The sequence below is a fragment of the Gymnoscopelus microlampas genome (genome assembly GCF_963454915.1).
Source record: "Gymnoscopelus microlampas genome assembly, chromosome: 3".
Lineage (NCBI taxonomy): Eukaryota > Metazoa > Chordata > Actinopteri > Myctophiformes > Myctophidae > Gymnoscopelus > Gymnoscopelus microlampas.
The window spans coordinates 30,928,323-30,940,822 of record NC_139940.1 but is presented as its reverse complement, the minus strand read 5'-3'; the positions used below and the strand labels follow the sequence as shown (position 1 = coordinate 30,940,822).

The following is a 12,500-nucleotide window of genomic DNA, read 5'->3' as shown; positions in this document are numbered from 1 at the left end:
AACGTTATTATGCATGTATTGTAATCTTTGATGTGTGAACGAGATAGAATGTTTACATTTAGCTTGCTGATGTAAAATGCACGGGATGTATTGTTTTCAGCGCATTGTATTATCAATCCCTCATTAATTTCACAACACTCACTAACGAAATGGAATGTTATTCACATGTCACACACTCATTCTGTTTTAATGTATTTTATGTTAAGGTGGCCTTGTCAGTTGCTACATTACATTGTCGCTGTGATGGTCTACCTTTGTATAATAATAATGGTAATATTACATTTGCATGCTACTGCAGAGCTCTTTGGAAGACAGCATAAAAGGCAATATAGAGATCCTTCAATGGGTTGATGGTAATTGCATTCTGTGAGGCCTGTAACTATCATAAGGCCAGGTAAACACACATAAAGCCATAAAAGCACATGCAGTAAGTAATGACAATAATTCAAAACGTAAAACTGCTAAAGATTTGCTGCTAAAGTCAGAGGAATGAAATTAAAAGGAAAAATACCAGTGATCACAACTTCCAATATATGATGTTCATCATTATCTGAATTTAGATTCTGATCTCCCCGAAAAAAAGCATGTATTGATGTACTAATATAAGGTTAAGAAGCTGTCTTTACAGAGTATTGAAGTAATACACGTTTTCATTGGCTGATTGTATAATGAGACACACACAGCTGCAGACCCTCAAGCCTAATGTTTGCTCCGTCGTGTGAAGGTGCCGCGCGCAGAGTGAGAACGGCCGAGAATAGCAGACCTCCAAGCTCACAACGGTCGCATCCGCGATGCGTTGTGAGCTTATATGTCAGCTATTCTCGGTGCAACACTGTTGGCGATGAAGTATATACTGTACAGTATGTCTCGCTAGGAGCGCCTGTCCAGCCAACACACAGGAGGACGTTGAATGAACTTAAACCAGCGCTCCCCAAAAAAACAGGTTTGGGGAACTTGTTGGGAATTGATTACATGAAACCAGCACCTGCGCGTGCAGTCTCAAGGTTTGTAAACAAATAATTGGTCTATAGGATATGCAGAACAATACAAAAATGTATCTTCAGCATAAAAGTGCAATTTACAGGAGACCACAAAGGAAGCGCTGTTCAGGAACAGTGCTGGTCCAGAACTGATCCATGTGGAGTGCCTAAACAGTATGTAAAAAGTCAGACTAAATGTAGCCTCGATCTCCAGGCTTTTATTGTTTCGTTTTGCTAAAAAATAAAAGCCTGGAGGAGCGCGTCGGTGTACCCGGTATAGGAAGTGTTTCATTTCCCCAACCAACCAGAGTGCAGTGGGCGTCGCTCGTAATGTTGCGTTAACGGGGAGGGGGTTGACGAACAGATCGGTGAACCAATGGGATCAGGCGCAATCTCTCCGCGCCTCTGTACGCCCGCCCCTCTATACACGAAAACAGGAGCGCTAGTGCAGCCTAGACTAAATGTGAATCATTTTACCACACTGGTACTACTAGAGAGTGATCCAAAGTATAAAAAACATTGATTGTACTGTAGACATGTCTACAGTACTTACAGGGCAGCACAGGACTTTCTACTACCTAGAGCTAAATTAAAACTAGTGAAGTAGCAGAAATAATGTTACTGTATGCTTGGTCCTGTACCAGAGATTCCAGGGTTTTTGCAGCGCAGTTTAGAGATGTACAATAATGTTTATGTTTTATCACTACCTTTGTAAAGATAGAACATAAGGACTCTCACAAGTGTTTGGAATCATTCCAGTCGTAATACTGTAGACAGAATACAGGCAGGTTTTTGTGTGTGACATTAACTTGTTGAAGCAAAGATCTTGAGCAACTCCTTTTCACAGATGAATGACTCTGCACTAGTGAAGGCTATGCTGTTGAGAGCTTTGCACTGCTATGGAATCAGCTGATTAATTTAGTTAAATATTGAGCCAATCACTGCATTTCTTGTTGTTTTCCAGTTCAGTTTTTCCTTGCTGTTCTAATGTCTGGTGTAATTGAACATTTATTTTGAACTGAGCTTGTGATTTACAGTAGGACAAATTAGGGGGATGACATGCTATTCTCGGTTAGTGATTTTTGAACATGATTACGATGCGTAAACATGCACTGTCGTTAACACCCCTAGTCGGCACCAGATATCCAGTAGTACAGTGATTCTAATGTCAAGGACCCCCAAATAGATATGTATCTGCCCGTTGACCCCCATCTGAAGATATTTTGTGACAGGGACCCCCATAAGAGCAGATTTGTGTTACGTATGCCAAATTTGGCGGGGAAAAACAGTAATTAAATATATATATATATATATATATATATATATATATATATATATATATATATATATATATATATATATATATATATAATATAAAAAATATATAATTAAATAGCAGATGTAAGAGTTCACAATGTGTCACATTGCGATGCTTTGTGAGTTTGTAGATAAGATAGAGTTAAAGTGGTTCAATTATTCCTCATTTATTTGCCGGGGACTCACTGGAACCCTCTCAACGACCCCTGGGGGTCCACGGACCCTACTTTGAGAACCACTGCAGTAGGACACCAGACAATCCAACATCAAAATCTTAAATCAAAGTAGGGTAATTCCATAATATAGTCAGAGGTAGTGATAGTGGTAACACACAAATTGATGACTTGGTGTACAGTACAGGGAACGGCATGCAAAATCACATCTTTCAATTTCTTTCTTTATTGATTTGCCAAGTAATAACCTCAAGTCGATTTTCTGTGGAATGGCACAAAAAGCTAGAGTAGCTTAGCAGTTGTCTAACCTCACACTCAAACACTGTAAGAAGGGCTTTGCACACTAAAAACCATTATAGTGTAAATAGCCAGTTGGGGGGAAATGCAAGCTTCATCCAGAACACTGTCATCATATTTCTGATGAATGAGAGTAGGTACAAAGGAATAGGTGATTGTTTTTCAGAGTGGAAGAGACAGCAAGGGAAGAATGTTTTTTTCTTTCTTTTTTTTCACAGTATACCTGTTATTTTATTTGATTGATCATTTATTGATTCTACATACAGTATAAACCGATGAAACAGGTGCCTTATAGGAGGTTGTCAAGTAACAGTTGCATAACAAATTGAAGAAAATGTGTTCTGAATACTTGGTATACTTGAGTAAAAAGTTTAATAAGCATACAAGTATGAAAAGGGGAATATAATGGTAGGCTAGGTTGGAAAATATTGTGCTCCCCGAAATATACTGTATGCAAGAGACGTGATGTTCTATTTAATGGTGAAAAAAAACATGAAATATCAATAAAGAAATCTTTCTGTCGGCTCTTTTAAAGAGTTCTTTTGACTACTATAGATTGTTTTCCCATAAATCCTGGACTGACTTCATTCTTCTTCCACTTCTGATCATGTTGCAGGCCCATTCATAATGTACCCATCAGAAAAGAATCTGTCATTCCTTTGGTCAGGGAAGCTGACACCCACAGAGGGGGACTAATTACATCTGTCAATCATTCCTAAGTGAAAATGAATAGCTTGTTTCCATTAATGAAAAGAAATGTGTCAAAAAAGGACCAAGTGATAAGAAACAACACTCTCTTTTTCTTTTTTATGCACACATACTGTACACACCAACAACGCAGTGTGAGGCTTCAAGGCCCCAGAGGTCTGCTCTGTTTTCTAGTCTGTCAAACATAAAAGTGTCAGAGGCCACATTTCTTTGCACACATCATCAGGAAAGGGCAAGTGTTATATACAGTATGCCACCGTAATACACTCTCTCACACACACACACACACACACACACACACACACACACACACACACACACACACACACACACACACACACACACACACACACACACACACACACACACACACACACACACACACGCATGTGCACACACACACACGCGCACGCACGTGCGCACACACACATGTACGCAAGCACGCACGCACGCACGCACGCACGCACACACACGCATTCCTAGAAACACACAATTCTAGGTTTGCTAGACTTGAATTTGGAACTACAACATAAGCCCCACATAACGCCCACTGACTTCAATAGAACAACACTAAGGAACAAAACAAAATAAAACTAGATATGTGGGACAATCCTGAACACAATGGACAGTGACATGTAACGACTGCCTCTAAAACAATATCATGGAAGGTGACTACGGTATTCCTGCCAACACACTCTTCCTATTATAAAGAGGACTTACAATTAAAACTCCTATTAATCCTACAGTGTAAGCCCTCCTTTCCCTCAGAGCATTCTATTCACCCTGGATGTGGATTAGAGATCACTGCATGGGAGACACTGTGTTGGTGGTCATTGGTGTATAACACCTCATAAAGATAATATGGGATGTGTGTGTGTGTGTGTGTGTGTGTGTGTGTGTGTGTGTGTGTGTGTGTGTGTGTGTGTGTGTGTGTGTGTGTGTGTGTGTGTGTGTGTGTGTGTGTGTGTGTGTGTGTGTGTGTGTGTGTGTGTGTGCGTGTGTGTGTGTGTGTGTGCGTGCGTGCATAATGGGGCTCTTTTCTTCCATTGTACTGACCTGGTGAAGGGGAAAATCCCTGCGAGGTGGTCCTCTCACAACGTGGAAGAAAGAAAAGGACCCTGTAACCGAGGAAACTGTGAATTAATAAAAAATAAGCCCCCTGATTCTTACACTGCTTGTAGTCAGAGCGCTAAAGAAACGGGAATGAGGGGATCGGGTTTGAATGGATAAAAGCCATGTTATCAACAGTAGGGGACATCATGGGTACATTTTTACCCCCAAAGGTTGTTGTGGCAACCTCTGAGCTTTCCCTACGATGGCCCTGTTTAATTAAGCCAGGTACTGTACATTTGGATTGCATTCTCTATAAGCAGCAATTTATTAGGCAAAGTTTCGACATGAGACCCACAAAAAAGTTATTTAATTTCAGCAACACCACCCAGCGGATTTAGACACTTGTTTTCTTTGCATTATGTATAATTGTTTTTTGGTTTCTTTTGGCAAGCCAGAGAAGAGAGAACTTGAGCGAGGGCAGAGAAGGGGGAACGATGTGCAACACAGGTCTCCAGACAGAATTGAACTAGCGATGTTGTAATTATGTGGTCGATGCACTCCGATCAGCTACTGGTGTACCCTAGAGACTTAAGACACTGTGCTCTAAATTTGTGGATCTCTCGCGTGAAACAGTTTCTGTAAATCTCTTATTCACTAGCGTATCCTCAGTCTAAGGCCTCTAGGTTTGATGTTGCTAAAATGGCTCATGTCGATACACTACCCAGCGCAGCGAGTTCTACACTAGCACTAAGAAAACTCCAGTCGGTGACGAGAATGTTGCGAGAATTAAGTGTCACCATGGATGTGGCGTTCCTGATGTGGGTGTGTCAGCAATATTCAACTGACAGTGAGCAAGTTTAACTAATGACAGCCATACCGTATCTGTTGGGGAAATAAAATGGTGAAATTAGTGCAGTAAAAGCCAGTGTTCTTGTGGTGCGTTGACCTTTTTTATTTGGCCCACCATTTTAATCCATCAATGCCAGCAGTACCGGTAGCACTGCTGTGTGTCAAACATGTGAACCCATTGCACGGACGATAAACACTAACATTTACTATCCTTGAACTTGAGGCCTAAAAGGCTTTAGGGTCAGTGACCGGGAACCTTTTCTACTAAATATTTTTCCATGTAAAAAACATGTTCAAACTTGAGATCACCATTTGGTTTTTAATCAAGATTCCCTTAGGTTGGGCGCTCGGGCGGCGCAGTGGTAAAGTCCCTGCCCACCACCACGGAGGTTGTGGGTTCGAATCCACCGTGGTGCACCCGGCTTTGTCGAGCGTCTACACAAGAACACAATTGGCCTGTGTTCGGGGGAGGAAAGCCGGGCGGGGAGGGTGATATTGTTCATTGCACGTACTCCTATGGGCTGGGGCGGCACCTGTCAGCGGGGAGTGTTGGGCGGGAGGAGTAGGACAATGGCTCTTATTCCTCTCGGTGGGGGCTCCTCACCAACGACTAAAAAGGGGCAAAAAAAAAAAAAAAAAAAAAAAAGATTCCCTTAGGTCACCCACTTATGTCTTATATCTCTTTTCTCTTGTAGCAGTAGTGGCTCAGAGCTCTGCCTGATGACTAACCGGCTAATATCTCCCCCAGCCAAATAAGGGGGAATTCCCCTTTAGGCTAGTGGATAAGATGTTGGCTTTCCACGCGGGAGACCATGGTTGGAATCCCGGGCGTTACACTCTCACTTCAGTTCTTCCTGTTTGTCACCCACCCCCTTGTGCCTCTTTCCTCTCCCTCTGAGAAGTGCTCTCCAAGAACTCATTACATTGTTCGCACCATAGCCTTTATTTGTACTGTTTGCATCTAGGTATCTATAAAAATCTAATTCCAAGTCCTGTATTGAGAGATATACATAGAGAGAGAGAGAGAGAGAGAGAGAGAGAGAGAGAGAGCAAACACACCTCTTGACCCCAGCACTCCTCATTCCCCCAGATCATTCTTTAAACGTAAATTGAAAGAGGGAGGGAATGCAGCCGGAGGACGGGGAAAGTGTAACAGTAATAATAATAAACATTTATATCCCTCCGCCACTGTATGGGGGGAAGAAATCTATACTATATACCCCTATACGATCATGAAAAGATATCGGCCGGCGATGCACGGCTGCACAATTCTCATTGGGGGTTGGAATGAATGTATTCATCACGCAGTGTAGTTGCATTGTAAATGGGGACAATCGTAAAAGGTAGTCATGAATGTAAAAACAGTTTATCTTCATTTGAAGCCATGATGCATAGTGGTCTGTGTGCTTGTGTATGTACGTATATGCGTATGAATTTATGAATAGTTTTTATAACCATTAAAAGAAGGCCCCTTGTCTGTAGTAGCAAATTAACTGATACCAATCCATTACAGCTTTAACATCAACATGCAGCACTCTCAACGTAAATAGTTCCGTCTTATTCATTCCACTTGCTGTACAGCATTTATGTGTGTTCTATACATGCTCTGTATGACCACCATACATGGCCATTCAAAATGAGTTTTCACAATGGTCACGCTAATGTGAGATAAAAGGAAAACTTGTCCCTATCTGGAGGTGAATACTTGGGGGGATTGTACTAATAAATAAAACAAGACACTAAGACAATAACGGCATGGCCTCCTTGTCCAATCTGTATCCATGGATAGTAGGCCTAAGTTACGTGTGCAGTTTGTGATTGAAGAAGCCCCCCAAATCACAATGCAGTGTTACAAGAAATATATAATATGGATGACATTGTCCCCGCATTGACAAACTGGCTGCTTGTGGGCATGTCGACTAGTGTGTCTATGATGTCTCCTTTGGCCAAATAGAAATTACTATATGTAATTTAGAACATTTTATTTAAATACTTATTCTACAGTACAGTAGTGCCTCACAAGAACAATGTTGATGTAACTAAGGGATTCACTTAAAAAAACAAAGTATGTTTTTACATACATAAATTATCAACTACGTTCCAGCTGTCACACTCTTCATGAGTTTTACATTAACTTAACCAGGCAGGCCTCTCCTGCTTGTGCATACTGTTCATGCTGGGTTTGTTTACGCCCGGAGGTATAATGTCGTGCACATAGTGGTGCGAGCATGTGATTGGTCTACTTTAGAGAGGACATACATACAGTATGAACACATACTACATACGGTACAAGCAGACAAACAATGCTCTAAAAATACAGGGCTGCGGTTAGGATTTATGCCATTACGCCTGCAGGCACATTACATAAACTTCGGTTGGGGCTACAGTACCTACGTAGGGCGAGACCTGTTTAATCCTGTGGGGGATTTTCTTCCAGCTTCACCCAGCTGATGGCTGCTCAAATGGTTCTGGTGAGCGCTCAAGGGCAGCAGTTAGGGGTTCAACATATACGGCCACGGCTGGGAATAAAATCTGTTTCCCAGTCGGCCTCTCTACGCATTCAGCCATTTAGCTTGTGGTCATGTACAGTAGTATTACTATAAGCAGAAGTTTCACTTTTCATGCAAATCTTTTCTGTATAGAGCAGTGGTTCCCCAATGTTTCCATGCCAAGGATCCCCAAATGGCCTCTGGCTGCGGCCCCCCTATTGTGTGGGGGAAGCAGAAAATAGCGAAAATAGCTGCAACAACAAGCTCACAACACATTGCAGCGCCACGCATTGTGAGCCAAATATGGCAACAATCTTATGATTTTTATCTGACTTGAAATTATATATATATATACATATACACATACATATATATACCGAATATATATATATATATATATACAGTCGGCTGGTTCTCCCTAGGTGCCCGTAGGCAGAAGCATTGGTACACTTTCATCTATAAGGCAATCTTGGGTGGAATTCTCCCCTCTTATATCTCCTCAAAATTCGAGGTGGTAAAGAACGGCCTCAATCTCAGATCTAATGAATGGATACGTTGTGTAGTACCGGCTTTCTCATCTGAGGTGGGCAAAAAATGCCTTGCTTTTTATGGTCCATGGGCTTGGAACGACCTCCAAAAGAGTTTCAAACTTGCCACACTTATCTCTGTAAGGTTTAAAAGTTTCATTGTTGAGAAACTTGCTCATTCCTGTAATTGTTTGGATGTATAAAAAAAAAAAAAAAAAAAAGAGAAACTATGTCATTGTACATGTGGGTAAAATTCTATGAATTGCTACATGTAATAATTTGGATTAACTTCCTGGTAGGTTAATTGGTTTGGTTGAGCTGAGTAAATAATTAGTTTCACTAGGAGATTTGTTTTTAAGGTTCGTGGGAGTCATGGATGTATTAATATTACTGTTGTACTGATTTGTATTGTTTGTTCTTGCAGAGATGTGAAATCTTTAATCTGCCCCTTGGCCAGTTCCCACTTGTAAAAGAGACTCTGTCTCAATGTGTTTTACTGGTTAAATAAAGGTAAAAATATATATATATATATATATATATATATATATATGTATACATACACATATACAGTATATATATATAGTATGATTGGAAAACCAGTCAGATTGAAAAGGGAGTGCTTGTTTTCTTCGAGTTCACCTCCCACGGTCCCCCTCAAACGAGTCGGCTGAGGGTGACTTTGCAACACTTGGCACGGTGACTCGCTCGCCTAAGCTCGTTCGGCTCGTTTGCCTCTCGTGGATCAAGTCCCCTTCAGAAGGCACGCCTCCGTTGGTGAAAACGAGTGCACCTTTTTCAATCTGACTGGTTTTCCAATCATACTGGCGCCTCCCAATAGAAGAATTGGGAAATGTTTTCAATGTTACAGCAGAATGACCATAGTGTAAAACTAATGGGGGGTACAGTGTCAGGTAGAGTGCAGAACATCCTATTTATAATTATTCCACTAGGCAACTGTCCCAACTAGTGGAGGTCACACTGCCCTGCTCACATCATCTCTGACAAGTTCAACGTCTGGGTTTGATGTTCCTCCAGCATTCAAAACAATCTATGATTATTTCATTCCTTTTTTAGCATAACCCATCAATTATTCAATTCAGAAAAAGCTTAGTATGTGTGTTTGTGTGTCCAGGTGGGTATGCGTGCCAGTGTGTATGTTCACAAAAGGGAAAGACAAACAAGATACAGTTAGAATATTGACTATTCTGCGTGATAATACTTCATGCTTTAGATGTGTGATGGTGGGGGAAGGGGAGAAGAAGAAAAAAACACAGTACTCTGGCATAAATGATGAGTGCATTAGCATAAGATGGCAAAAGCTGCTTTTGATTCAGGATAAATTGCCTCCCACTCGCCACTCGCCAGGCAAATTGTCCATAAAACAGGCACATTTTCATTTGTGATTGTGGATATTGTAGCTAGGATGAGGCTACAATGACACCTGTCTCTTGTTATTGGGAAGCTCATTATCATATTGGGATAACCCTGCCCTAAACTACAATGATACATCCAAGAACAATATATTTTTAATATAGACAATGTGTACATACGGTGCTATAGCCTCCCTTGTAGCATTGCAAAAAGCCTCATAGTCTCATTACAGCCAACCATTTCCCAAAGCATATATTGTTTGTTTGATTTATGAGATTTTCAGTATGGTATAAAAATCTACTTGCGGAGACATGAAACTTGCTTCATAGGTAACTATAGTAACACACTAATATCATTGCACAGTTATTTGTTGTCAGAGCTACGCTATCATTGTTTTTAAATACATTTTAAAGTGTTGATTGATGTCTTGCTGAAAGTAGTCCCTGGAGCAATGATTGATTTCAAACAAAATTCAAAGTCTGTGACTTAACTGTTTAGACGACAACTGACTCAATTATTCAAGCAAGTTCAGTAACATTTTAATTAGTTTGGAGATGTAAACAAATGATAAACAAACAAATGAAATGAAACCACACATGAAAGGAAATCTACAAACAAAGCCATTAAACATAACGCGTTCTATGTTTACAGTATATATGATACACCGTATGGCAGGAGCTATGAATAGACAATGACATCTACTGTATTGATGCTGCTATGGCCCTTTAATATTTAATATTCTAAGGTTTTCCAAGAAGTTCCTATTCCTCTGAAGTGGAGATACTGCACCGCGGTACAAAAGGCATATACAGTAATATGCAGGGCTTCTACATCTGCGCGCAATTTTTCAATTGCGTAAGTATTACTCCATCGTTCTTAGCGAGGCAGTTCATTACTGTATAACTATAGTAAGCCCCTCAGTAAGCTGCAGTTGCAAGCTTTCATTGTATCAACATGACAAAACCCTAAAAGTTGTGCATTACTCCCCAAAGCATTCGCCGTCAAATTAATTAGCTTCCACTCATTAATTCATACCTTCATCAAAATAACTAATTTATCTTTTACAGTCAGATCCTCTCTCGCTTCTCATCTCTCTCTCTCTCTCTCTCTCTCTCTCTCTCTCTCTCTCTCTCTCTCTCTCTCTCTCTCTCTCTCTCTCTCTCTCTCTCTCTCTCTCTCTCTCTCTCCTCTCTCTCTCTCTCTCTCTCTCTCTCTCTCTCTCTCTCTCTCTCTCTCTCTCTCTCTCTCTCTCTCTCTCTCACACACACACACACACACACACTAATGCTATACGCTATTTTCGGCACGCCACAACATTGTACGACGAAGTACAACAGACATAAAGCTCCATCTCTTTCTCCGTCTCATCCTCCCGTCCTGCCCTCATTCCTCCTAACTAGCCCACTTAAATCTGTGCCAAAACAAAAACAGCGAGTGAACAGAAGCGACAGGTGCTGTGCTTATACTGGAAGCGCTGTTTGTTTAAGAATTCATTGTATGAGCTGTTTGCAATAAATAATAAATGCAAACGCTGACTTGTGTCTGCAGACGAGACTTCAGGGCATGAATAATGCATTGTTATTCCTGGGTAGGGCAGAGGAGGGACAGGGTGGCAGTGTGTTGTGCTGTGCTGTGCTGTGCTGTGCTGTGCTGTGTGTGTGTGTGTGTGTGTGTGTGTGTGTGTGTGTGTGTGTGTGTGTGTGTGTGTGTGTGTGTGTGTGTGTGTGTACGTGTGTGTGTGTGTGTGTGTGTGTGTGTGTGTGTGTGTGTGTGTGTGTGTGTGTGTGTGTGTGTGTGTGTGTGTGTGTGTGTGTGTGTGCGGGCGCAAATTCATCTACGTACATGTCTACGTGCGTGCATGTGTGTGGTAGATCCCTGGCACACACTGTGACTGTGGTTTGTGCGACTTACAATCAAGACGCTTACGTGGACTCACAACTCAGTATGATTACTGCTCTTAAGCCGCTGTGTTTTATGCACAAGTACAACTGCAGCATGGAGCCTTAAGCCCCTGGGAAGACCTGTCTGACTCTGAGGTCCAAGTGAGAGCACTTTCAAAAGAACCGCACGCTGCGGAGCAGAATTTCGTTTTCATTTCAGTCCTATTAAATCTGTTGATTAGGTGGATGCTAAACAGCAGGGCGCGCGCACACGCGCGTGTGTGTGTGTGTGTGTGTGCGTGTGTGACTGTGTTCAAAACATACACAAACTGTGCTATTGAACTGCTGAATAAGTTTTTATGTCATTAGTATGCTTCTGAAAGCCTATGTGTGCATCCATGCATTGCACATACAGTACACTGTTTCATTATTGTGCGTGAGGTGGCCCTCCCACTACATTTTTGTTTACAGTATTTTTTTTTCCCCCTCGTTTGATCTCTTCTCTCTCCCTCCTCCTCTCTCCTTTTTTCCCCTTTTCTTTGCTGCTCTGAAGTCATTAAGGCAACAAAAGAAACTACACTTTCTATGTTCCACCGTCGGAAAAAAGAAAGCAAAAAGGTTGCACCCGCATCTGCTCCCGAAGGTGTGTGTATGTGCGCTTGCGTCTGCCTTGTCTGCGTGCATGTATGTCACTGGGGAACTTGACTAAAAAAAAAAAAACACTTGATTGAAAATCGGGGGGAAAAAAAGGAATAATTACAAAGACGAGAGACGCACGCACACACCGACCCACCAACAGCGGCAATCACATGTGCTCTCCGCTGTCATTCCACTCTGCTGTAAATAATTCATCAAA

At 41.5% G+C, this 12,500-nt stretch overlaps 1 long non-coding RNA gene across 1 annotated transcript in view; it reads right to left on the bottom strand.

Moving 5' to 3' along the window:
* Positions 1 to 12,500, bottom strand: part of LOC311042125 — a 172,919-nt gene that overhangs the window by 26,494 nt on the left and 133,925 nt on the right. Inside the window, exon 4 of the long non-coding RNA XR_014600460.1 lies at positions 4,532 to 4,593. This is a non-coding gene — a long non-coding RNA (uncharacterized lncRNA). The remainder of the gene's footprint in view (positions 1 to 4,531; positions 4,594 to 12,500) is intronic.